At 45.1% G+C, this 27,548-nt stretch overlaps 1 long non-coding RNA gene across 1 annotated transcript in view; it reads left to right on the forward strand.

Annotated features, from left to right (window-relative positions):
• The window catches only part of LOC135396998 (uncharacterized), an 88,919-nt gene extending 62,605 nt beyond the window's left edge, over positions 1-26,314 (forward strand). The window contains exons 3-4 of the long non-coding RNA XR_010423571.1: positions 25,812-25,881; positions 26,209-26,314. This is a non-coding gene — a long non-coding RNA (uncharacterized LOC135396998). The remainder of the gene's footprint in view (positions 1-25,811; positions 25,882-26,208) is intronic.
• The last annotated feature ends 1,234 nt before the right edge of the window (positions 26,315-27,548 follow it).

Genomic DNA, 27,548 nt, shown 5'->3' on the forward strand with positions numbered 1-27,548 from the left:
ATAGTCGTTGTCTGGGCTTTGAAGTAACGTGCTAACTTTCTGCACGTGGCTTTTTATAGAAAGACGTGAGACGCTGTTTTGCAGATGTTGTCGAGGTAAGAGGGGCCCTTTTTTGTCCCATCTGTATAACTTTCGCGAGCATTCGTGACTTCCAATTTGCACATTTCTGCTCCTCGGCTAATAAAATATGACCTCACCTTTATGATGCTGCGTCATTGCCCTGTGTTTCCATGTGCACTACTCGTGGCTGACCGTTTCGGCTGGCCCAAACAAAAGACAAAATTTAAACCCGGCATTAATTTTTTGGTGTCCTCAACTTACCCATAGGGTGGGGTAAGTTGATGAAAATATGTAGCCTGTCGTTTTTGGCTCGTACAAAATAAATATCTGGTTTAGCACCACAGTAATTTGTGGATCATTTCTCAAAGGCTTGGGGATTCGTAACGCATTATGGTACAATTTAGGCGATTATTCTGACTGCTATTAACAAAATAGTTCAACTGTCTTCAACATAGACCACCTTACCCTATCACCCTTTCATCTGGAATATAGGACACATAGAATATACCTCAATCTATAAAGCCTAAAATAGTCAAAAGGACTCATGTTAAAAAAAGAAAAAAGAAGAGCCTTCGGTTGGCAGAAGTGGCGCATCTTGGGTCTTGGCCATGAGAAGGGCATGGAGGTAGAGGAGATGGCAGTGTGGGAGAGGGAACGGTGTACGATTACTCCGGCTCGGGGAGCAATCAACGAGATAGAGAGGGCAATGGAGTGATAAACCGGCAGCCATATTTGAAGCCACCCTGGATGGCGCCATGTTGACTTTACCTTGCGTTGTTTGCAAATGGCGGACATAAAGGGACTCATGCAGTGAGCGTCTTTTCGCGCGTACGCTTCGAAATTCCGTGCCATTTATTGGTTCCGTAATGCCGCCAACAATTTTCCCCAAGCCTGCTGAAGAGATACTATGACAGTCACATAACCAAACAGTGTGATAGCGAGATGTACGTATAAGACCACCAGAGAAATCGTTAAGATCATCATTAATAAGAAAAGATAGCGGGATTTGGAACGTCGTGTGTCAGCGCCCCGTCTTTGGCGCTGTCTGATAAGGAACAGACTTTATAGCGAATTCAGCTGATTGTTTTCGTGCAGAAAATAGTTGCAACTGGCTCAAGGGTGCATGTCCCAAGGGTGCATGTCCCACGGCCGCTTCAACCCAACTTGCGTTGCGCACTCACGTTTCATTGGTCCTTCGGTTCGCTCTTCGTTCGTCTTTGCTTTGACAGGAGGAGTGCGAGAGAGAAAGGAGAATCGCTCACTGGCATGAAAGCTCGGAGCCTCGTCCAGGCGGTTGCGCACTCTATAGGACCTCTACCCGAGAAACGTCATCATGACGTTGGTAGACATATTGAAATCGAAACAAATCGGAAGGGGAGGGCTGGGTTCCACGAATGGGTCCTTGTTCGCTGCCTCCTCTTGAAAGAAAAGTAGGACCCAAGGTCGCGTCCCTTTCAGGGACCATCGTAATCCCCTCAAGATCGCGGCTTTCGGGTGCGACCTTGTTCGCCTCTAGCTTCGAGCGTAGTTCAACTCCACCAAACTGGTGCCGCTGTCGAACACTATGACGTCATTTGTTTACAAACAAGGAGGGGTCTATTCCTATCTATCTCGTTGGGAAGCAACGCTGTAGTCCCGCAGAGGCGCCTACATTGGGAACGTCTCTCCTTCAGCAAGCTGACTTCAGCAAGTTCTGCTTCAACGGTTAGGATCCGTTCCGCTATAATGTGTCGAGGCCACGACCTACTAGATTATAACGACCATGTCAGGCGCACCCCTTCTATGCGCCGCATTTTTGGAAGGTAGCGGTGGCGCTTCTAATCGTCCCAGTTATTGCTTCCTCAACTTCTACAATACTTTGTACTTCAGCTTACCTTAGTATTTCTGTACAAGCGGTGGACGTTCCACAGATGTTTCATTCTGAGGTTAATTATCATCATCATTCCACGCGTTTTCATAGGGGCTGTCGCTGTCGTCTGCTACGGTGGTCGTACACACGCTTCTGCGCGTTCAGAATTCAAATTTCCATCGTCCAATCGTGTTGTGCCGATCAGTAGCGCCCCTGGCGGATCGTGTGGACAGGCTCCTCATAGGGTTTTCTGATTGTGACATGGTCGTTATAATCTAGTAGGTCGTCGTCGAGGCATCTCGCTCGCAGTGACCGGCCTTCCTCTTCCTGTGTCTGGAACTTGCAAGCTCTCGGCGTACGCACACTCTTAAAAGTGAACTTCACCGCATGTCACGATCCTAAGCCAACTATCATCTCGAATGATATCGTTATCTGCCCTGGTTTGTTGAAAACGGGAGGCGATATCATTCGATATGATGGTTGGCTAGGAGCGTGCTATGCGGTGAAGTTCATTTTTAAGAGTGCGGCCAACAACGGCAAACTACCTCGATCCCCCCCCCCTCATTTTTAAGAGTGAAGGTGTTATCATCACTATGCACCAATGCATTGCACCAGCCTCCCCTCCCCCGCCCCCCTGTGCGTGTATTTCGGTGTGGTTGGCCCGACTTCCCGCATTTGGGTGTTGGCAATTAACGCAGCGATTTCAAGATGCACGCGGCGCAGCGCTGGAATATAATATTTCGCATAGTTCTTCTATAGTCCCATTTAGTCCCGTGCACATACACTCAAATGGGACTGTAATGTTCCTGGTCAAACATTCCTCAAAACGCTTGAAATTACTCCTTTCTTCCTTATTCGAAGTAAAAGGGGTAAATTTTAGTCCTTCAGGCCTACGTTGCCACAACCAGTACGATACAACTTGCACGCGTTCATGTGCTTATCACTTGTATATACCGTGCACATATTCACTCGGGTTTCGGCGTCAGCTCTTCAGCCACATTCATGTTATGCAAGTTGTATGTATCTTTGCAATCGCATGGAAGAACCGAAATGCGTGCATCATATTGCAAAGGAAAACGAGCGTCCCATACGCGCCAGAAACTTTTCCCACTAAACTTCCCCCCTCCCCCCACACACGAGCCTTTCGCCCACAGCACAGCTAACAGCATGGAACATTTTTGTTCGCTCTCTCTTCAAATATGTACACGTTCCGTAATCGATCGCTGAGGACGACGCAGTGAGGCTTTTAGGACGAAAGCGCCGTACTATATTTGCAACCGATGTGGTCACACATTCCCACAATCTTCTGTATAAGAGGACACTTCTATTATGGCCCATCGTACCACTTTATCTCCATGCTATTTCATATATATATTTTTTCGTATACAAAGTGTACATCGGTTCCTTGTCTAGATCCCTCAGAACTGTGGTAAATCCTAAACCCAAGCAGCACAACATCTTGGTCCAGTATTGGACCAATATTGGCAATGCCGTCCCAATGTTGGTCCAATATGTTGTGCTGCTTAGGAAGCGTATTGGACGCAGGACGACCGCTTATACCACTGACGCGCTTAAGAAATTTAGCGTAACGTTTTGCGTTGCGTCACGGTTTTGGTGTATACACTCTTAAAGGGACTATGAAACGATTTTTTTCTTCGTTTCGTTCGAAAGAAGACATTTTTCTGAGTCTAGAACCGAAATTTTACTTTCGTCGCGCGAGCGGATTTCTCGGGAGCGAATTTAAACGGAGCGGCGAAGGGAGGACAGCTGGCGCCGCGCCGTGACGAGCTGCCGAGCGGAGACACAACGGGTAACTTGACGCGGCCACGGCCGGCTCAGCAACACGTCATCGTGACGTGTTGCCGAGCCGAGGAATCCCGCCAGGAGCATGCGCCGTAGGATCCCGCGTATGCGTTCATCGGGAGTGGAAATCTCCATGAGAGCAGCTTTCGCGCGATCGGCAGATTTCGGCAGTGGCGGCAGCCACAGCGCGAGCTCGCTGCATTACTTGCCATTGTGCAACACCGGTGACGTAACGGGGAACCGAAGAGCGGTCCGTACAGTTACACCATCGGCAGGGAAATATGCGCGGGAGAGGAGGAACGCGGAAGAGACATTTCCAGCGCGCGCTCCTCGCAGAGTGGAGCGATTTCGTCCGGAAAAATTTGTGGCATATTAGTTTCTCTGCGGGAAGAACAGTTTCCATCGAAAAAAAGTATGGGGGTTCGGGAAATTTCATAGTCCCTTTAAAAATGAACTTCACCGCATAGCACGCTCCTAGCCAACCACTATCTCGAATGATATCGTTATCTGCCCTGATTTGTTGAAAACGGGAGGCGTACGCCCTTTTGTGACAATTATGAACAGCATAAGTGTCACTAAAAAGGCGTACGCCTCCCGTTTTCAACAAATCAGGGCAGATAACGATATCATCCGAGATGGTGGTTGGCTATGAGCGTGCTATGCAGTGAAGTTCATTTTTAAGAGTGTAGGGCAAACTTAATTTCATTAATGTCATTAATTCACTTTTTAGTCATTAACGCAGGACTCCAATCCTCACTGTGAGGGATATCTGTTTCTCCGGCGCTGGTGTACACGATGCATGTCCGTGCCGAGAATCTGTCTCCTGTGGCCGGTTACCGTGAGGGTTATCTGTTGTTCTGCGTCTTGGAATTAGCATCCTCATAGTACTCTAGTGAAGTTGAATGAGTCTCAGAATCAGGCTCCGTGCACTAGTTAGGTGGCGCCTTGAAAATTGTCTCGTATCGCCCCCCTACAGTGATGTGAACGTACGCGGTTAGGCGCTCTGTCTGGATGCACCTGCAAGCTGCAGTCAGGGGGCAGAGGATGACGGAATTGCTGATACGGTGTGCGGGAATCCTATTTGGAAAGTTTCATTGGTTGATTACTTGCTTTTCATCAACAGTGAACTTTTTTGTGAAAAAAAAAAAAAAAATCGCATGCCTACTACACACAAGTGCAAGTCCAGTTGTATGTGCTTAACTGTAGCAGCTCTTTTAACGGTGATGGTGCATCGTTATAACAACATGCTGTCCATGCTCACACTCCTAAGGTATGAATCTTCTACTACACAAGCTATCTTCCAGCCCTTTGCAGAAGTCTTACTTCATCATCACAATATATATATGTTGTTGTTACTGAGTGGTAACCTCTTGTCTATTATTGCATTCAATGTTGATGTGCAATAGACTAAAAATTGTGTCAAATTACTTGTACAAGTACCTGCGGTGTGGATATCTAGTCAATCACGCATTGATTTATGCAACACCAAACACAGATACAGAGCCAGGCAGTATATATACTTTCAGCTGCAGTGATGGCAACGCACCACTGTGGGCGGGTGTGTGTGTGTGGGGGGGGGGGGGATTACATCATTGTTCCACTGGGCCATCGTTAGCGTGGCTGTAAATTGGCGAGGATGCAACATATTCTATAAACACTATGCAGCGCAAGGATGCAACACAACTGACAACTTTAGCACAAGCGACATTGGTACACGATGATTAAGAATGTTATATATTTTTATGCGCTCTATGAGTCTCTCAACGTGAATGCGAACTTGTGCAATAACAACCTGGCAATTCTTGTTCCGTAAACCGTACACAAGAGAAGAATGGAGGCATAACCATAAGCAACATTGCATTCTTTTCTCCAACTGCTCTCCTAATTGCAGGAAATCCTGTCAGCCAGTATTTGATCCACCTCGGTTAATGTATTGTATAGGAGATCAGAGTCAACAGTTACGTAAGTATCTGATGTACGCCCTCCTTTCAGACACGAAGCAGGCACTCCCGTTCGGCGTAACTGCTACTAGGAATTTTTTTCAATTCCTAGTAGCTAATTTTCCTTTCCTAGTTCCTAATTTTCACGAAGAGTATCGCGAGCAATGAGGCTAGGTATCGCCTCCAGCGATGAAACACACAGTTTTTAAAATTATTAACTAATAAAAGTAATAAATGAAACTAAGTTAAGAGTTACCAAAGTGTATTTTACGCCCCGAACCACGCTTATCTCTCCAACAGAGAAGTGCCCTGGCGAAGGGTTTATGCTGGTGGTTGGGTTACGTCATGGAACCGCACATCAGGGTACAGACGAGGATTTTATTCCACGAGACGTAATTACGAATAATGACGTCAGTGCGAGAGCTATCGGTACTCTTGAGCACGTGACCCACCCAAGCACACTATGCAGATGGACTAAAGAAGGCTCGCGGCCATCAGCTTCGTGAGCAGCCACTGGTAGCCACAAGCTTGTTGCGTCTGAAATTGCCTGCGGCGATTAAATGAATTTCGGCTTTACATGTCTACCAAGCGAAGGAAGGAGAAGAAGAAGTTAGCCCAGGATGCACATTCCTCAAGGGCGTTAGTCGTGACATTATCCACCTCGGCGAGGCATTCAGCGGCGAGCTCTTTCAGCAGTACGGGCACCACCAGGAAGTATATACAGTGAACCCTCGTTATTATGACCATGGTCGTTGCCGAAAATTTTGGTCATAACGCGGTATTGTCATATTAACGGGGGGATTTGCAGAGGTTTCACTGCATTGTTCCCCAGGAGTATGGTCGTAAAGCGCGTATGTCAGATTATCGGGGGTCATATTAACGAGGGTTCACTGTAACTCCGTATATAGTATACGTATATAGGAAGTATGTAACAGCTCCCGTGGACTAGCGGTTACGGTGACGGCATGCCACGCCGGGACTGGGAGGTGACTCGGGTTCGAATCGTGGGGCCGGTTGTGCTGTTTGGGTATTTTCTCTGGGTTTTTCTCAAACGGCTATAAGACGCACAGTTCCCTGTGAAGTCGGGCTGGGACGCACGGTCCCCCTCCCCCCCTCCCCGCCTCCTGCGATAGTCGTAACGTTGCCCGCCTGACCGTGGCCAACAACGGCAAGCTGTTCCAATCATCGCCACCATGCAAGGGAAGTATCGAGCGGGTATTCTGTTGTCCAGGTGCCGTTGGCGCTGCTCTCAGGATCCGGCATCTTTTGGCAGAACAGTTTGACGCGATGCCACAGCAACGTGCGTTTAGTTGCGCTATTTCAGCGTTTACAACGGGAGGTACATCGCTCGGCAATGACAAAATGATAATTGGAGTAGATTTCCACGAATATCAGCCTATCGCTCGGCAACAACGCGCAACCAACCAACTAACACACCAACCATACAATGGATCTTTCTCTTCTGCTTCACTTCAAAGCTCGCTCAGGCACTTCCAAGTGAAGCGCAAAACTAGGGAGGCGACAAGGATCATCCGCGATGCAGCAAATTGATGAATGGAATGGTCTTCGTGGGTCACATTCTGAGTAATTTTTAACGTTTTCCTCGGCAAGGGGAAAAGGAACATTAATCTCGCTTGTCTTCGATGTTTCTTCGGCTGAGTGAGTTTTTCGCTTTCCGCGAAAGATTCCTTGCTTCGGACATTACGGCGCACATGAACTACCAACCTATAGATACTCGACTACTAATACTACTATACTCGCTACGAATAGGTAATCGCTTCTGGTTACTTTACTCGGCTATATGCCGGCCGCTGGTTTGGACGTCTACGTTTTGAATACGTTTCTGAGTATACGCTTCCGTCTTGCGTTCTGAGAATGTACGCTGCATAGATGCCGTACGCATGCATCCAACTCTGATACTTCACTTTTATGCATCTCCTCGTTTCTGCCCTCTAGTGATATTTTTCGTGTCATGGAGCTCCCCGTATGACATCAGAGTGGAAGTATACAGAACGTCGCACGGGCAGGCTCCCTCTAACATTTTCAGTGTGCGGAATCACGTCGAGCTAGATTGAATGGTTGAACAGGGACCTTAGTGATGAAGACGGGAACTTACCCGATGTCGTCGTTTGTAGTGTCCCGCGATCGTCCGACGAGAATTTCACTCTCAGTTCTTTACTCTTTTCTCTATTTTTCTCTTCACATTTTTCTGGGCACCCAGCTTTTAGATGTCATGGAGTAAGACGGATCTATATTCGTGAAACTACCGTTCCCATACTTTTTTTTTTTTACGTGCACCTATTCATCTCTCAGGCGACAAAGCTTGACTATCACTTTTCTAGGAGGTGAAAATAATCAGTGCTTCGACTGCATTCTTCTGCTAAAGTTTCACTATATGTCGAGAGCCATGCCCCTTGATTTTAATTAAAAAAGAAGAAGAAAAGAAGGCAACAACAACAAAAGAAAAAAGAAGCCATGTCAAGTTGCCGGTGATGAGTAAATCAGAGCAACTGATTTATTTAGACATGGTAAACAAGACTTTCGTGCACGAAACTGCACTTCTTCAGGTTACAAAAATATTAATATGGTACAGGCACATAATACAGTTGACTTTCCACCAACCATTTACCCTCTCTCGTGCTATAAAACTTCCCCGTCAAATGTATATATATGTGCCCGTATACGACGTTCATATTTTTGTAACCTGAAGGAGTGCAGTTTCGTGCACGAAAGTCTTCCTTACCATGTGAAAAAGAAAATAAAAATAAAAATAATAAAAGAAAAGAATATGGAGTCTTGTCCTCACACCACTCAAATGCTGTGGAGCGCCTACCTCGCGTATTGCCAACAATGCGGATCCATGTATTCTTTAGAATATATATGCCACAACAAGGACTTCGCTCAGTTTCCTTCTCTGGTATGCGTCTGGAATCGATTTTTCCGACTCCCGTATTTTCGCTCTTCCTGGTGATCTTTGGTTAGAGCTGATGAAGCAAAGGAAACCCTTTAGTTTTTTACTTCATTCTCTGTCGATCTTGCTGTTACGGATCGCAAAGGAGCCGCTTGAAGTATTTGTTCCGTGAAGCCAAACAGTGGAGCTTCATTTGCCCGCGTCGATAACTAGGCAGGACGGAAAAGAAAAGACATTTCATTAGTTCATTGGACTGCACGCGGCTATACTGCCCAAGCACCGTAATGTACTTAAAGTTTAAATACGTGAGACGGCTGACAGGTAATTGTCTTATCAGTGTGGTATCATTTCCCGAAGCAGCGTGACAATACTGCAAGCCGTTCCATCATCACTACCATCGCCATTTTTCGTCCTTTTCTTTTACCTGTGCGGCTTTTGTATGACTTTCCTTTGCTCTTGCTTCTGCTTGAGGCGTGGAACCGCGAGCTAATTCTCTCCTCTCATTTTGGGATATTGTCGGGATCATTCTGATCATCTGACTAAAAAACACGTCCTCCGCGTTCATTTGTCCTCGTTTTCCTATAAATGGAATAATTAAAGATGATATCACTGCCAATTGCATTCGATGTGCGTACATCGGCCAACTAAGCCTGACGCTTCAGCCACGGAAATCACCCTCCCTAGCGAGAATACGAGTTCCGACGCTACAAATGCACGAACGTTCTATTATACCGGTGGAGACTTTTACCGCAGTGCAAGGAAGAAAAATTTCGTTTACCAGACGTTTCTTATCGCTCCTCGAAGGTTTCCAAAACGGCGCCTGAAACGATGCAACAGTCTCGGAGAACACCGAAAAGAAAATACGTCCTAATATGCCCCCATCCTTTTGATGGAAGAGTGAAACGCCTCCTCAGGTCCGTATTGCCCCTCATAGATGGAACCACAGCAATTTGGGATGAAAATGATTGCGTAGCGTAGCTGGAGCACGCATAGAAGAAGTCATAAGAGAGACACCGGTGTCCCAGTGTCCAACAAAGGGGGGGGGGGGGTGTATATGTTTAATCACACAAGAGGAGATGTCAGCCAGGCAAGTGCCGACTTGCTACTCCAACAAAGGGTTACGCCTGGTTTGACGTCGCAGGACAACTATGGTCGTGAACGACATTTCCGCATTACTAAAACTCTCGAATGGCCGCTCCTGCCATAGCTCACGGGGCGCACGTCTACGGCGAGCCTACTTGGTGCGCTCTCTAGTGTCATTCCGGGAACAGTTTTCGTCGTTGAGACCTGTAACGTCCTTACGCACCCAGCGCCATCGAACAAAGTCTCACCTGCAAAAATATATGCCACTGTGAAATTCCTTTGATGTCTGCCGAGACCATTAGACGAGTGTCGCAAATTTGTTTATTTTTATTTTTCTTCTCTCAGGCCCGGTTTCACGAACGCCAGTTAACACTTGAACTCAGATTAGACCTCCCTAAACTTGGTGTTACCGTCAACGCTGTGTTACCAACGGGTCTCTGTGATCTGTTTGACGGGAAATCTCGCTAATCCCGTGTTGGTGAAACACTGTTGACGATCACTTCAAGTTTAGGGAAGTCTGACGTCGGTTCTATATACTGTTAACTCAGGTTGGCGAAACCGGACCTAAAATACGTCGACTATACGGCAAACCGTTCAATCATCACTACCATCGCCATATGTCATTATATCCTTTGTGTACGTAAGGGATAGCGTTGGTGGTTCTGCGCACCCGCAAGACAAGAAACAGAGCTTTGCACATTGCGCAGAGTCACATTGTTATTCCTTACGTACGCAAAAGCGGCAGCGTACGGTATACTAAAACTCACTATTGGCTCAGTTTTTACGTCCTCTCTTTCCATCGTACGGTCCGCATTTCCATCGTCACCATACGCAAAGCATTTGTCCCGAGCGGGATAAAACTAATGACGTAATGCACTCTCCAGCAGTCGCTCTGAGGGCTAAGATGGCTGCGGGTGTCGCATACGCCTTTCTCCCACAGCCTTTACTCAACACGTTCACATAAGAAGAAAAAATACGCAACTATAACACGAAAGAGGTAACACAACGTCAGCAGACTCAATATTAGGCAGGCTCGCCGAAGGAGAGACCCTGTCACTTATTAGAACGCTGAGACAGTTTCCGTCTTTTAGAACAGTCTGTTTCATGACCTGCCGTCCGCTGTTCCATAACGCGAACTTCTATAAAGGTGCTGGGTTTGCTTCTCTGATCCTCGTTCAACTGGAAATCTTACCCCCTTTTTTTTTCTTTTGCTCGTACTTTTTTTTGCGAACGGCGCTCGGATCATGGAGCAGAGTGGCGACGAGGAGTGAGTCCTAGTTGGAAAGTATCGTATCGCCTGAGGAGACGCAAAATTTAATTGGGATGCGCAAAGTTGGACGATCGCTCGCGAGAAAATAAAAAATAAAATATAAAAGAAATGAAAACCAGGGCGATGTGGAGGGGGATTATCTGCGCGCGACTTGGAGTCGCCGTGTGCTGCTGCTTCGAACCCTTAGTGCTTGCTGTTCCGCTATTTAGTGTAGCACAACAAACTCAGCTAGAGGATGCCATAGGAAAAAGAAAGCTGCGTGGATCATTGAGTGGCACTCAGTTACAGATACAAGTTTCACGGATATAAAGTCGTGAATGCACGATAGAAGGGTGCAGATGTGCATATTATGAAAACAAATTTAAAGGCTCCTTTCTCGAAGTGTATCCGAATGTTGGAATTGGAATTGGAAAAGAAAGAAAAATATAGAGATGTTAGTCCCGATCCAGTCAGAACTGGCTACTCCAAAACGCGTTTGTGGGTGGAAAAATAGATCTAGAAAAAAGAGACAACAAAAATAAAAACAAACAATTTATATTGTTCTCTGTTTTTGTCGTTTGGAAAGCTAGTGTATATTTGGTATTATATTGTTTACTTGTTTGTTTTGTATTGTGTCGTTCTATGTATTATGCAGGGCGTTCTTTTTTGTCCACTTCAAAAAAAAAATTAGGTAATTAAACACCTATATTGTCTCCGAGAGGATGTCCGCCTGTCCGTAAAACTCTACTGCAAAATCGGCATACACGCTGCTCTCAATTGTCGAAAGAAAAAAAAATTGTGGTGGATAAAAAAAAACGCGAAATTTTCACAAATTTTTTTCGACTATTTCTTAAGGGTGTGCGAATATTCGATCCAATATTCGAATTTTCGAATATTCGACTATTCTACGAGGCACAGCCCGAAAGTGGGCTTCACCTGATGCCTCCGTGCATGATGTGAAGCCTGCTTTACGAAATTGCACTTGCTGCAGAACCAACATAAGCGGGACGGTGTTTAGTTTGAGATAACGGAATCCAAAGTTAATTTTGTAGACATCGTCTGTGGAAGGGGTGGCGCCCCTCCCACGTGCAGTTTAGCGGTGCCGACGAGGGACTTTGATTTGATGTCTGTGAGGTTGCCTTTAAAAAGTTAGGACTCTCGAATAATGACTACAGCCCACGAACAAGAAGGGTGTCATAAAGATGTCCTTTACATCTAAAATTTCAGTAGTGCAACTTCCTTGGGCGAGTGGAAAGAAATTAAAGGGTGTTCATGGCAAAGCTGAGGCAGGATGCCAATTCGTTTGTTTCACAAATGACCTGTGGTTGTCTGAAGCAATTACAGCCTCATCCGTGTAACATGCTACTGCCAGACATAAAATTTTGAAATGAAGGTAACCACTCCAGTACTCCAGTAAGTGTAGGCTCACTTGGAAAGCAGGAAGCACGCTCATGTAAAATTACAGAGTTGGGCTTTAAACAGAAGAATTGCGTGTCTCTCTTGTGACAGTTAATGCCAGAAAAATTACACTAAGGCCATGGGCTACAAAATGGAACTTTTAGTGTGAAAGTCACATATTGTAAATTTTGCACGAATATTCGATATTCGATTAGGTATTCGGATTTTTTCCCATTCGATTCGATATTCGATTCGACTTAAAATATTCGTATTCGCACACCCCTACTGTTTGTGATACTGTGCATAGTTTTTGTTGGGTCTGTGGTTATCCATGGAGGACTTCCTATTTCTGTAAAAAAAAAAGTGAGGTTCGCTTGGCAATTTTCAAAGTTCAATTGCAAAAAATAAATTGCCCTCTGTCAAAATTGTTGACTGAGGGCAGTTTATTTTGCAATTTATAATGTGATAAAAAAAATCTAACTGGCGACGTGCTCTCCGGAGGATTGTGGGACTTTCGGCAATTGACTTCTTGATTCTTTTGCCGCCATTTAGGAAGATTTTGGACCAATTGTCCAAAATCTTCCCTGTACCCTGTACACCCTGTATAGTTGCATTGTATTCTTTCAGTGTGTATCCCCTTTTCCGATTTGTGCCCACGTGCCATGTTGTAAACTCTATATACCTGTATGAGCGGACTATTTCTCACTTGCGCGATAGCTTGTACATATTAAACTTACAAACTTCAGTGTTGTTTATAAGTATTCTACGAAGGAATCACACACGTAACATGAAAAACGGTTAGGAGCAACTAATATTTATTCGAACAAGAACTTTCGTGCAAGAGACTGCACTTCTTCAGGTTACACAACTAAGTGCGACACGAGTATATATACCAAGTGAACAGATACAATAAAACAGGTTTCCAGAACTAAGTAAACACAAAACAACCAGACAGTAATCCAATGAATTACTACATACAATATACATTGTATTACTGTCTGGTTGTTTTGTGTTTACTTAGTTCTGGAAACCTGTTTTATTGTATCTGTTCACTTGGTATATATACTCGTGTCGCACTTAGTTGTGTAACCTGAAGAAGTGCAGTCTCTTGCACGAAAGTTCTTGTTCGAATAAATATTAGTTGCTCCTAACCGTTTTTCATGTTACGTGTGTGATTCCCTCTTCGCGGGCTCCTTGACAGTGTTTTATTTTTTCCCCCCTTTTCGACGTATCCTATTCTACGAAGGAAGGAATATTTCACTAATTGTTCTCGTCAGCAGTGCAGGTTACAAAACTTGTTGTCGGGCTGAGAAGTCACCGAGAACACTCGTAAAAAAAAGTCGCGTTTATGAAATGTTTCTCGCGTCACAGTATATCAAGATACACACTCTAAAAACGGAGCTTCACCGCATAGCATGCTGTGCGCCAACCATTGCCGCGAATGATAGGGTTATCGCTTTTGATTCGAAGATAGAGGGAGGCGTACGCCTTTTTGTAGCAATAACCATATATCCAAATTGCCACAAAAAGGCGTACGCCCCCCTCTCTCCTCGAATTAGAGGCGATTACCCTATCATTCGTGGCAATGGTTGGCGCACAGCAAGCTATGCGGCGAAGCTCCGTTTTTAGAGTGTGCATCTTGATATACTGTGACGCGAGAAACATTTCATAAACACGACTTTTTTTTACGAGTGTTCTCGGTGAACTCTCAGCCCGACAACATTGATTAAACGTCGGAAACGCTTTAACTCCACGAGACAGCTTTACAGCACAGCTCGCTTGAAGTGGGGGTAAAGCCACTTCTATACGAGTTGAGGATCGTGATAGGAGGAAAAAGAAAAGAAGGGATGGAAGTGAACACGCACCGTCCCGATGAATAGGGACGCTTTTCCATTTTCTTCGTGGCGTGTGTGTGTGCGGAATATATTCGTCAGGCATTTCCTGCCGCTATCGATTTGTGTGCGTCGAGGAATAATTCCGGAAGGGGATGACTGGTACACGAGATTTCTCTTCGGGTCTCCGGTACAGCCGGTTATTTCACGTTTTTGGCTTACTTACAGAAGACGGAGCGAGCTCTCGCTGATGGATGGAGGGACGAGAGAGATTTTGTTTTTCAAACTATTACTTACATTTTCATTAGTAACACTGGATTTGTGAAGCAGTGTAAGTGTGTTTCTTCTCCGGCGGGCAGATGATGCATGTCGGCGGAGATCATGTTGACATTCTGGAGGGGGGGGGGGGAGTGTTGTTGGCACTTTACTAGTGAGAGTTTCTGGTATATCTGGGCTTGTCCTTGATGTTTACAAAAGCAAGCAGATTTTATTGCCTTAAGTTTATGAAAAAATACTTTATTTACGTTTATAATCGTCGTTAAGCACCGGATTTCTTGAGTGGTCTGGGTGACGCCGTATCTCTGTTTCTTTCGACCGCCGTATATATGCAAGGTGTTTCACCTAAAGTGATAAAAAATTCTAGCTGGGGATGTACTCGCCGGATGATTGTGGGATTTTCGGAAATTATATTCTGGCAACTTTTGCCACCATTGAGGAAGGATTTGGACAATTTTTTTTAATTACTGGATTTTTTTTTCAATTGAGTCTTGAAGCGGGGGAAAGGAAGCTAAAACAAGAGGCGGGAACACTTCCTCTTCTAGACGCACATTTCGCATGCGCTTCTTTGCGAAATTCAAGCAGGCGGGGCTAAAGCTTAATTTTTACTTCTTTCTTTTTTTACTATTTCTGTTGCGATACTGTGCATAGTTTTTGTTGGGTCTGTGGTTATCTGTGGAGGACTTCATATTTCTGTGAAAAAAAAAAGTGAGGTTCGTTTAGCAATTTTCAAAGTTCGGTTCAAAAAATAAATTTCCCTCAATGAAAAATTGTCGAAAGCCTTCCTAAATGGAGGCAAAGTTTCCAGAAGCTAATTGCCTAAAGTCCTCGACTACTTGAAAGAGTTCGAGTAACTAGAGTTACTCGAAAAAGTAATTAAATTACAGTTACTGTTTCTATTTTGTACTTGGGAACAGTGATTATTTACTCAGACTAAATAGTTATTTCGCAGCTCTGTTCGTAGACCGGCACGGTCCCACGCGTGGGCCTACAGAAGAAATCACGTGTGGCTCACCTTGAGCTGTTACCCCCTTACTTAAGACAGGGACCAATTAAATCGCTCAGCGTGCAGTAGCGCTGAGAGGGAAACGGTGCAGCTGCGCTGGCAGCTGACCTACTTGCACAACGTGCACCGCGTCAAACCACTCTATAAGCGGGGGGCAGTTTCACAAATCGCAGCCAATTCTGCGCGATTTATCATCCTGTATCCATCCGATCTTCGTCGCATTCTATTACGAAGCCTCCGTTAGACGTATCTAATAATACGGCTCCGTGTATCCCCTTCGAGTCTAAACCTTTATTCAATTATCATCCAGCCCATCTACGGACCTCAGCTCTTTCCTCGCACAAATGCAGACGCACGGTAGATGTAACCTTTCCCGGTGCAGCTCCAAAGAGGCCTCCGCATCATCAATAAACAACGAGGCCTCGTCTCTCGTTACACAATCGCAAAGGCCCGATTATCGCCGCAAATTCGCCGACACACCCGTCTCTCCTGTCCCTATATCCCGTTCTTCGTAAATCAGCACGAGCGTATTCACCACCGACTGTTTCTGCGCATAGAGCGGAAACAACGCTTCGTTATCTGCTGAAAGCTCCGAGTGCATCTAAGGGAATTGGTCTCGGTGTAGATGCGGAATAAATAACGTTGAATGGCCCTAATTAAGAGGAGCACAATCGAGGCTAATTCCGAGGTTGATGGTCGTTTTTCCCGTCGCTTACAGAGAACGATGCGCAGAAAAAAATACCTAGTTTTTTTTTGTGTTCTTTATTTATTAATTTTTGTTGTTGTTGTTGTTGTTGTGGTTCAAGTGATAGCTTTATAGGGCTAATCACAGTGTAGGTAGATCCGTCCGTGGCTTCATACAGGGTCACGTGATACCACGTGCTCGCAAGACTGTGTTTGCAGTCCGCTGAAATTTGGTAACTACCAGCAGGGACGGCGCAACGTCGTGAATTCGGGGGGACCCGAGATCCCAACCGGCGCCCCATTCCATACCCCGCCGCCACCACCAATTCATGGCACAAATTCGAGGCAGACTGAATGACAAAAGACGGCAAATGATTTATTGTTTTCGCCTCGTACGGATTGAATGTATATCGCATTATTTGCGTATGAATGTTTCGGTATGCACAATAATAACAAAAACACACCACGCAAGCCCTATCTGTGACGGTATCTCGACATCCCAAAAAAACGCTCGCTCTAAAACTTTTCCGGGAGACGAATTCTTTATTATAGGGTTGTCGTCGAGCATGTCGAGAGGCGTGCAAGATGCTCACGGCCAACGTGAGACTGAGAGTTGTGTAAGACATCTGGAACTCGTGGACACTTGCAGGCCATGTCGTCGTGACTTCTACCGCATCACGAGTTCAAAACGCCGCAGCCACTAACACGGACAAAAGGCACACACCGCATTCTAGGCAGTTCTACCGCATCAATCGACAAAGCACAATGCTGGCAATTTGATCGATTTAGGAAAAGGGTTTACGGCATTTTATTCGCATGCGGCACCTTCACAAATTCGGGGGTCTACAATAACCCCTGTAATCCTCCTCCCTTCCGCCGCCCCTGACTTTCGCAGTAACATTTCAACCCAATCTCTGATGCAACCCAGATGAACAGGGGACGTCACGCACACTAACCGTTTGTTCACACGACCGACGTCCCCACGAAATATTCTAGTGGAGGAAAAACAAAAGCACTGCTCACGGGGTAAACTTCCACCGCCTTGAGTATTCGCACGGCGCTGGAATATCGGGAGTACGTGACGCACATACGACACCATCGGCACTGTCGTCTGCTAACGAAACATTTTGTGGTTGAGCGGCAGGGTATTCCTCTTCGTTAGAAGAACAGGAAGTGAGTTGACGTTGGGGAACTCGTGCTCACGTATACTAGCAGAAAGTTGTGACGTTTTACGCATTTTCGAGAGGGTATACTACAGAATACGCTGGACATTATTAACAACTTATTCCAACACCATGATAAGGAATTTTAGTTGATCGGGGCTACTCAACGAAACCGGAGGGGTTGGGAAATCGGAGTTCAGGAATGTGATGCCATTCTCAAGGAACAACGGCAACAACTACATGAATGACGATGGTATGGGGTGATTCACGGCAACAATATTGCGAGTACCGTACCTCAGTGCATGTGGGTTAATATAATAATAATAATAATAATAATAATAATAATAATGTTTTATGTTTGTTTTATATACAGGGTGTTTGCTCTAACGTGTCCAGAAATTATATTTAAAGCGAGCGATAAAAGAAAAGGAAGTGGTACTTTTGTGCTACTTGAGTAAGAAACAGGTACTGCTTCACTAGTACAGTAGCACCTGTTTCTTAGCCAAGTAGCTGAAAAGTAGCGCTCGTTTCTCTTTTACCGCTGGCTTTAAATAAAATTTCTGGACACGTTAGAGCAAACACCCTGTATATGAGTGAGATGAAGATGAAAAAGGTGAAGGAAGAAGCTTTATCGTACTTTCGGAACCGCTATGATCGACACTTTCCGATCCACCAAAATTCGCTATTGTCACTCAAACGTGTATAGAGTAAAAGCCCCGAGAAGCGACGGGTATAAAGAAAGCGTTCTTTTTGTCGTATAAAATGGGGGAACCATGTAGTCTAAGGGCAGCCAATCGGAAGAGCTATAGGGAAGGCCGAGGTATTCGATTTCCTCTCGGCCCTTCAAACTTTACGACATCCCAAAGAGCGCTCGAGAAGAAAATGATGAGTGGAAAAGCATGCGGCCCCCTAATGAAATTCCTGGGAGGATATAGGTCCGTCTAATAAGCTGTCGGGAGAATAAGGGGGTTGTTTTAGAGAGGGAATCGTTTGCGCTGCATTGAGTCTTGTGGTTGGCAAAGAGCGGTGCTTAAAGAAGACGTTATTTTCAGCGGGATCTTTGCCGTTAACTGGGGCTCCGTATCACGGTGGAATTTGCGTGGAACCCGACACGTTGCCGTATATATATACGGGTCTGTTGTCGTGGGCGTCGTATTTTCAGTTTCGTGGACGAATATAGGGTTTCGGAATAGTTTTGTGATGGTTAGATGGAAAGCGGTAAATGGGGAACGACCCGTGAAGAAATTGAGTGTATGAAGAAGGAATTAAGTGTAATTAATTGGTAATTGATGTAGTTAATTAGTAGTGTAGTTAAGTTGTAAATTAAGGGGGGCGTATTAGGGGTTTTGTCCTTTCGAGTTTGACGGGGGGTTGTCCTGCGGTATACAAGGATCCGCGTGGTAAGTAACGGCTATAGTACAAAAAGACAGGGAAGGCTCTCTCCGTGGGAGACAGGACCGCGAGGTTTTGGGCGTAGGATTTACGTTGGCGAGTTTTAACATTCCTTAACTTTGTTTTTATTAATTAAGTTACACGATAATTTAATTAGTCTAACCGTACTCCAAACCGTAACGCCACAAAGTAAAGTCGGAGAGACGTAAATTCTACGTCAAAGCTTCGGCTGTTGCGTAAATAAATAAAATAAATAAATACTGACGTAAAACATTGCATTGGCTGCTATATAAAACCCATCTCGGGTTGACGTAGCCGCTAACAATAATGCGACCTCTTCAACATCAACGTAAAAAAACTTGGGTTGATGCAAACACGAAGACAATGCAAATGTAAAACATTAACATCTGTACTCTTAAAACACAATTTCACAGCATAACACGCTCCTAACCAACCATCATCTCGGATGACATCGTTCTCCTGGCTGATTTATTGAAAATGGGAGACGTACACTACTTTTGTGACAATTATGAACTGCATAATTGTCACAAAAAGAGGCGTAGGCCTCCCGTTTTCAATGAATCAGGGAAAAAAACGACGTCATTCGAGATGATGGTTGGCTAGGAGCGTGCTATGCGGCAAAGCTCATTTTTAAGAGTCCTCTGAGTCAACGGCGAGTCCTTTCACCACCACACTCTAAAAACAGAACTTCGCCGCATAGCTCGCTGTGCGCCAGCCACTGCGAAGAATGATAGGATTATCGCTTCTGATTCGAAGGGAGAGTGGGGCGTACGCCTTTTCGTGGCAATTGTCATATATCCAAATTGTCACAAAAAGGCGTACGCCCACCTCTCTCTTCGAATCAGAAGCGATAATTTTATAATTATTCGCAGTGGTTGGCGCACAGCGTGCTATGCGGTGAAGTTCTGTTTTTACAGTGCACCGCCACCAACACCATCATTTTGAAGAGTGTGCTGCAACCAAAGTCATTTCGACGTGACGACTTGGATTTTTATTCCTTTTTTCTTAACGAGTCGCATCCCAAGCATTGGTTCACCTCTCTTAATACTTAAAAAGCAGAAGAGAGTTCCGCACGAACAATAATACACTGTTAAAATAGGGCAAAACAAAACAAAGAGAAAAGAAAGAAGGACGGACGGACGGATTTATGATAGAAGATCAAGGGTGGAAATAGGACTTGACGACATAACACGCTCCTATAGCCGACCACCATTCCGAATGATATTCTGTGTCATGATTCCTTCAAAACAGGGGGAGGAGCCCACCTTGGACATGCATAATGTATCCCAGATAAAGCGCCTCATCCTCCCATTTTCAGCAAATAAGGACACGGAATGATGGTTGGCTAGGAGCGTGCTATGTGGTGAAGTTGTGTTTTAACAGAAGAAGTCGGCCCAGGGCGTCAGTCGTGGCGTTGCCCACCTATGTGAGGCCGACAACGAAGAGCCATTATTTTTCTTTTCTCCTTCTTTCTTCCCCTTTTCTTTTCTTATTTTTCTTTTCGTCCCCTTTTCTTTCCTTCCCCTTCCCCTTGCCTTTTTTTGTTTGGAATAGCAAGCCGACCTTCGTCTGGCTGACCTTTCCTTTCTTTTTCTTAATAAACATATCCCCCCCCCCCCATTTCACCACCAGCATCTGTTTTAACAGTATATGAAACGCGTACAACAACATCTTACGTGAAGAAAAGCTCTTCAAGTTACTATGCACGAGGAATGAATATCCAGATTTCCTTAGCTGCCATCAACAGCGGACCCCTAGTTCGAGTCCACCTCAAACAGGGCATCGAATGTCCGGAGCCTTTCCTCATACTTCCTTTTGGCAGCGAGAGAAAGGCGAGTGAAGTAAATCGGATCGAAAGACTCCGTCCGAATCCCCGGCGCCAATAGCTGGTATCGAATTCTGCTGCCAACCTAGCGGCAATCGTTGTGATGTTGCTGCCCCTTTGCCCGACAACACTGGGCAGACGAAATTGCGGGCGACTGCAGTCTGACTGCTTCGTTGGCGTCGTCTGCTTCGTTTAGGAGCCATCTCTGCGGTTAATGAGAGGTCTATCGAGATAAAGAGCAAGTCGTCATGTTGGATGAAGTAATCGTGGCTATGATAACCATGGGTCGCACGCTGGAAGAAATGTCTAGGGGATAAATGATAGGCATTGCTGAATTTATTTTCGCGTTTTAGTACACTCTAAAAACAGAACGTATACGTACGCCTTTTTGCGGCAATTTGGCTATACGAAAATTGCCACAAAAAGGCGTACGCCCCTCTCTTTCTTCGAATCGGAAGCGATGACCCTATCATTCGTGAGAATGGTTGGCGCACAGCGTGCAATGCGGTGAAGTTCTGTTTTTAGAGTGTAGAGATGGGACTGATCCAGAATTTCCCGAATCAGAATCCAGGAACCTAACGAATTTCAAGTCTTTCGAATCCTTTCTTAAAAAAGAGTTTAAAAAGCCAGGCAAAAAGAAAACAAAAGAGAACACTTCTACTGAAAAGTTTTTTTGAAATAGAATTTGATATCTTTGTTTAATGACAAAAAAATTAAATTAGAGTTCACTTTCAGGAGAAAACATACCTACACTCTTAAAAATGAACTTCGCCGCATAGCACGCTCCTAGCCAACCATCATCTGGAATGATATATGATGCCTCCCGTTTTCAACAAATCAGGGCAGATAACGACATCATTCGAGATGATGGTAGGCTAGGAGCGTGCCATTCGGTGAAGTTCATTTCTAAGCCAGCCGGCACCGGGATTCGAACCCGGGAGGTACCCGGATTCGAATCCCGGTGCCGGCTGTGCTGTCTGGGTTTTTTCCTGGGTTTTCTTCAGACGCTTTCAGACATATGTCGGCACAGTTCCCTTGGAAGTCGGCCCAGGACGCACATTCCCCAGGGCGTGAGTCGTGACGTTGCCCACCTCCGTGAGGCCGACAACGGCGACCCCTTTCACCGCCACCACCATCATCATTTCTTAGAGCGCATATACTTCTTCTTCATTCATCATTTAACATGTTGTTCATCGACTGCAGGAAATGCATAAACTCTCGAGTCCGAATCATTTCAATAAAACTAAGAACGAATCGAAAGCAAAACCGTGGTACTTTTGAACTCGTAATGTCGGAGCTTTATGCTGTTATTTTGGCGCGCCCCGGGGCCCGCCGGCCAATGAGGCTTTCGGCGGACTCCAGAGGCACACATTTTAAAAAGAAACAAACAGACGTGGTTGGTGGGCTCGAGAGATTCGAATCGCCGTTTTGGGCGATTTTGCGCCCCGAGATCAGGGGCGAGAACGTTGTCATTCGGGATGGTGGTTGGCTAGGAGCGTGCTATGTGGTGAAGTTCATTTCTAAGAGTGTAGTTCCTTCCCTATCAGGTCCTTTCCCATCACTTTGTCTTTTTCTTTTCCTTTTCTTCTGGATCATTCGTCTTCCCAGCCAAACTTGATTATCTGTTTTCTTCCTTGAAAACCACCTGAACTTGATCTTTAGTCTGTGGGGCGCGCGAGGCACTTAATGACCGCTATTTTCCTTCTCACGCTCTGTTCTTCCTCCTCTCTGTGTGGCACTCCGCATTCCAGACTCCAGATTGCACTCTATTATGAATACATTTTACCAACGTGCCGCTACCATTCCATTACTTAGGGACAATTATTTCAACTCTAAGGACTACTTGCAGTTCTGAGGTGTAAGTTCGAGGGTGTGTCGAAACTGTGCAGTTATGGCTTTCTAAGGGACTATGAAAGCTACAATTGCTCCTAAATTTACTCTTATTTTACTTTTTATATTGAATATATTAAGAGGAATTAGTTTTTTTTAAAAACTTTGATGATATCTCAATAAACAGCTGAAGTAAATTTCAACCTTTACATAAAATGTAACCGCGTATAATACATTTTTCGACGTATAGTTCAGCTCCCAAACGCCTTTTCTCTTCATTACAAAACCCATACTTGATCCTGCATTCTTAAAAATGAACTTCACCGCGTAGCACGCTCCTAGCCAACCATCATGTCGAATGAAATCGCCATGTGCCCTGATCTGTTCAAAACGGTAGGCGTACGCCTTTTTTGTGACACTTATGCTGTTCATAATTGTCACACAAAATGGTGTACGCTTCCCGTTTTCAGCAAATCAGGGCAGATAACGATATCATTCGATATAGTGGTTGGCTAGGAGCGTGCTATGCAGTGAAGTTCACTTCTAAGAGTGTGGATAACCCCGCACATCTCAAGGTTCATTACGCAGTGAGACCATACTCTTTCGCAGTCTCAAAGCCGCAGCTGGAGCAATCTGGGAGGAAACGAAGCTATAGACGTCAGACATCATGTCGTCAGAGGGCCTCAAACCTCGTTTCCGTTGTCGGGGGGCCGTTATCTCTGTGTTGTTGTATCGATCATAAGCTCAGGCAACCTTGAGGACGTTCATTATATCCCGCACAGTTTTATTTGTAAAGAACAAAAAGTTATACTCCGAAAGCGAGTGTTCTTATCAACGATCCGGCCCAACGGAGTGACCACGAAGCATCATCGCTTTCAAAGTACACGCACGATAAACCCAATATTTCTCAGAGGACGGAACGTTATCAAATTTCGCCCGCTAGCGAAAGGCAAAGCGAGAGACAAAGTATTTGTACCGATAGCCTTTCCGAGCAATATTTTACGTATAGAAGGGAGGGTTCTATATAATGATATGTCCATTATATCGGCATATAAGCCGTGGGAGGAAGCCCGCCTTCTATAGAGGAGCGATTCAGTGATCTTATATACTTATTACACTTTATTACACGCCGGATTTATGGACGTACATATTGCGATGATGCACATCGATGTCTCTTTTGGGGTTCATCTGACATTTCTCGAAGGCCCAAGTTTAACAATGGGACATGTTTCACTTTCAGCGGGAAAGACATTTGTCTCTGTTTGCCTCGACGGGGTCTTCTTATAAATCTGGGCTATACAAAAAGAAAGGCCGCGGTCTCCCGATGAACTTGGAGCACGTGATGTTCTTTGCACGCCAGTGGGCGGGATACGAAGTTCCCCCGTAGTTGTAGTTCCCGGCGATGAATTGCTCGCGGGCAAAGTGAAACATTTCGTGATCGTAACAACTGAAAATTTTAGGGATCCTCTCAAGAGTTCGCTTCGCTTCCGAGATTCTTCTTCTTCTCTCTTTTTTTTTTTTTTCTCGTTGTTTTTCTGTTAAATGTTTATTTCATTATAATGCGTGAGGTTCTGCGAAACACATCTTCGGAGGTTTGGAACTTTTGCTTTTAAATTGAGCTGCCAATGGATTCCCCGAACTTCGTCCCATAGACGGAAGTAATGCGGCGAAGCGCCCGGTCTGGAGCGTTGACGTCACAAAAACATTTGCGGGGACAGGGTGGTGGTACGCACCCAGCACTCATGACAGGAATATTCCGTTTCGATCGATCGCGTGTTATGGACCTGTGATCTGAGTATATCATAACTTGCACGCTCTAATCTGAAATCTTAGCGAGTCTTCCACACTCTTAAAAGTGAACCTCACCCCATAGCACGCTCCGATAGCCAACCATCATCCCTAGTGACGTCGTCCCTTCCCTTGATTTGCTGAAAACAAGGGGGGGGGGGGGGGGGGCGTATGCCATATTTGTTGTATTATGCAGATCATAATTGCCACAGAAAAGGCGTACGGCTCCTATTTCCTTAAAATCAAGGGAGGAAATGTTGTTATTCGGGACTATAGGAGCGAGCTGTGTGGCGAAGTTCATTTTTAATGCTGTACACTCTAAAGAGAGCGAGGGAGAGGGGGGGGGGGGGGGTAATGGCAGGATCGGCTTTCCGTTGTTGGCCACACAGAAGTGGGCATCGTCACGACTATAGCAAAAAGAAAAAAAAGAAGACGGATGTAGGATGGATAGATGGAGGAACGTACTGAATAAAACCGGAGCACAAAACACGGACAAGAACACACATAGACGACACTTGCTCCACTATCAACAGATTCTTTAATGGCAGCAATCCTTAAATAGGGGTTGCCGAGGGGAAAGGGGAAAACAAAACAAGTCACTTTTCATGTTCTACATCTGCCTTCTAGATATTTAAATTCTTCACGTGTCAGTGCCACAGACGGTTCGCTGACACAATTACCTTTGCCCAATCTCTCGATTAAAAAGCCTTCAAACACTTCCCTTTCAGTTTTTGTTTTGAACCTACCCTTTATCTGTGTTTTAGCGAGTCTTGAAGTCTTGATGTCTTGGGAGGAACGTACACCTCCCGAGGCGTGCACCTTTTCTGTGATACTTATGCGGTTATGGTAAGTGTCACCAAAGAGCCGCATGGTCACGCTTTGCACAAATCCAGAGTGATAACGCTATCTTTCTGTACAATGGCCTTCATCGTGTTATGCGGTATAAGTTCTATATTTGCAGTGTACGGTGTAGAATGCAAACAAAGTAACAGGAGGGAAGCAAACCACGTATGCAACATCTCATATCATTGATTGATTAATTAATTAATTCAAAAGTTCTATATTTGCAGTGTACAGTGTGGAATGGAAACAAAGAAACAGGAGGGAAGCAAACCACGTATAGGCGAAATTTCATATAATTAATTAATTAATCTGTTATCAATCTGATATCGCGCTGCACGATGAATCCATTGTTTCCATCGTTGGTTCTTTTTAACTTCAACAACAAGAAAAGGTATAAGTACTACACATAAAAACTCTGATTACTCGGATTTTTTTCCTCTATCCACACTCTTAAAAATGATGGTGATGGTGGTGCTGATGAAAGGCTCCCCGTTGTAGGCCTCACATAAAAATGCGTTTGACGAGCGGCGGAGCAAATTTTGTACCATTATGGACGTGCATAATGGTACAAACTTCTCTCCGCCTCTCGTTTTCAACAAACCAAGGGCGAGAATGTTGTCATTCGGGATTATGATTGGCTAGGAGTTTGCTATGTGGTGAAACGCATTTTTAAGAGCCACCACCACCACCGCATTTTTAAGAGCACAATCACCATCACCATCGGATTACGGTGCACTAAGTCTGGTAGAGGCCATTTCGTTAGTGTCTTCAATAGGGCACCTCAATACTACCTCCCTCAGCTAGCTCAGAGGGAGCTAGTATTGAGGGTGCTCAACTACGTCTTTTGCTTCTCTATAGGCATGGTCTCCTGTCTTCTCCCGAACGTACTTCCAGGACCGAGCTCCATGGCCATGTCGCATTCGAACAGGTAGGAAACAGATTTTCGCTTTCTATTTCTCTCTCTCTCTCTCTCTCTTTATGACTATATATTGTTCCTTTTTTTTTGGGGGGGGGGGGGGCTGCGCACGCTATATAACGCTATATCGAGGAAGTAAAATACATACGGAACAAATATTGACTCGCGAAATGGACTTGCCTGAGGCAGAGGCAGGCTAATGTAAAGCACGGCCTCATGCGTACAGTGGGCCCAAGACTCCCACCCTTCGGCGGTAACTTGGCACGGCCATCTATACCGTCGATAGCCTTCTACTTTGTTTTTAGCGCTCATCCGTAACGCAATCTGTTTCGATTATAGTGCCCTTCCTTATGTCGATGCACGAGGAGGGAAAATTGATGGTGCTGCGCACATGCAGATGATTGCTTGCAGATAGATACCAATGAAGATAGTGTTCTAACGATGGAACGACGTTGACATACGACGATCTCCATGTAATGAACTATGTGTGTCTTTTCCCGCTATCTTTGTGCGATATTAAATGAGATTGCCAGCTGGTTGTGTTCGTGATTGCCATGACTGCACATTTACGTTCTTGTGCCATTCCTGTGCCGAGATAGAAGACATTACACGATTACACACCCACACACACACAAAAAGAGGCATAAGGAAACAGAACGTGATAAAAATTGTCAAATTGAGATCGCTGTTCATTATCATGCCTTTGCTTAGCAATGCCGAAGCGCTGAAATTGACAAACGAATGTCACAATGTGGGTCGACTGCAGGATTCGAACCCGTACCCTTCTCATGTCCGATGGAGGTGGTGTTGGTGAAAGGACTCACCGTTGTCGGCCTCACATAGCAAGGTGGGCAATGTGCGTCCTGGGCCGACTTCTAAGGGAACTGTGCCGACATATGTATGAAAACTGTTACCGAAAAAGTTACCGTGTTTCTCCTCTGTATCTGTATAGGTTTAATATCGAGTTTCGAACTCTGCGCCGGTCGACTGACGCCCTGGGGCAATGTGCGTCCTGGGCCGACTTTTAAGGGAACTGTGCCGACATATGTCTGAAAATTGTTAACGAAAAAGTTACCGTGCTTCTCCTCTGTATCTGTATAGGTTTAATATCGAGTTTCGAACTCTGCGCCGGTCGACTGACGCCCTGGGGCAATGTGCGTCCTGGGCCGGCTTCTAAGGGAACTGTGCTGACATATGTATGAAAACTGTTACCGAAAAAGTTACCGTGTTTCTCCTCTGTATCTGTTTAGGTTTAATATCGAGTTTCGAGCTCTACACCAGACGTTGAAACCAATATCAATATCAGATTCAGTGATAAGGTATTCTCGATAACATTATGGCTGATAAAGATGTACGAGAGAATGAAAAAGCCTGTTTGTCTCTCCGCCCCTGTTGCGTCTATGCGGAAGCATAGGGCAACAGGGACGGACAGACAAACTCATTCTCTCGTACATCTTTATCAGCCATAATGTTATCGAGAATACTTTATCACTGAATCTGATATTGATCCTCGGTTTCAACGTCCGGTGCGGAGTTCGAAACTCGATATTAAACCTAAACAGATACAGAGGAGAAACACGGCAACATTTTCGACGACGGTCAAAGCAAACTAGATTAGACTAGATTAGACTGCGAAACACTGTATCCCGAAGAGGGGCCCTATATTCGTTTTAAAAACA

Source organism: Ornithodoros turicata, chromosome 6 (genome assembly GCF_037126465.1).
Source record: "Ornithodoros turicata isolate Travis chromosome 6, ASM3712646v1, whole genome shotgun sequence".
Lineage (NCBI taxonomy): Eukaryota > Metazoa > Arthropoda > Arachnida > Ixodida > Argasidae > Ornithodoros > Ornithodoros turicata.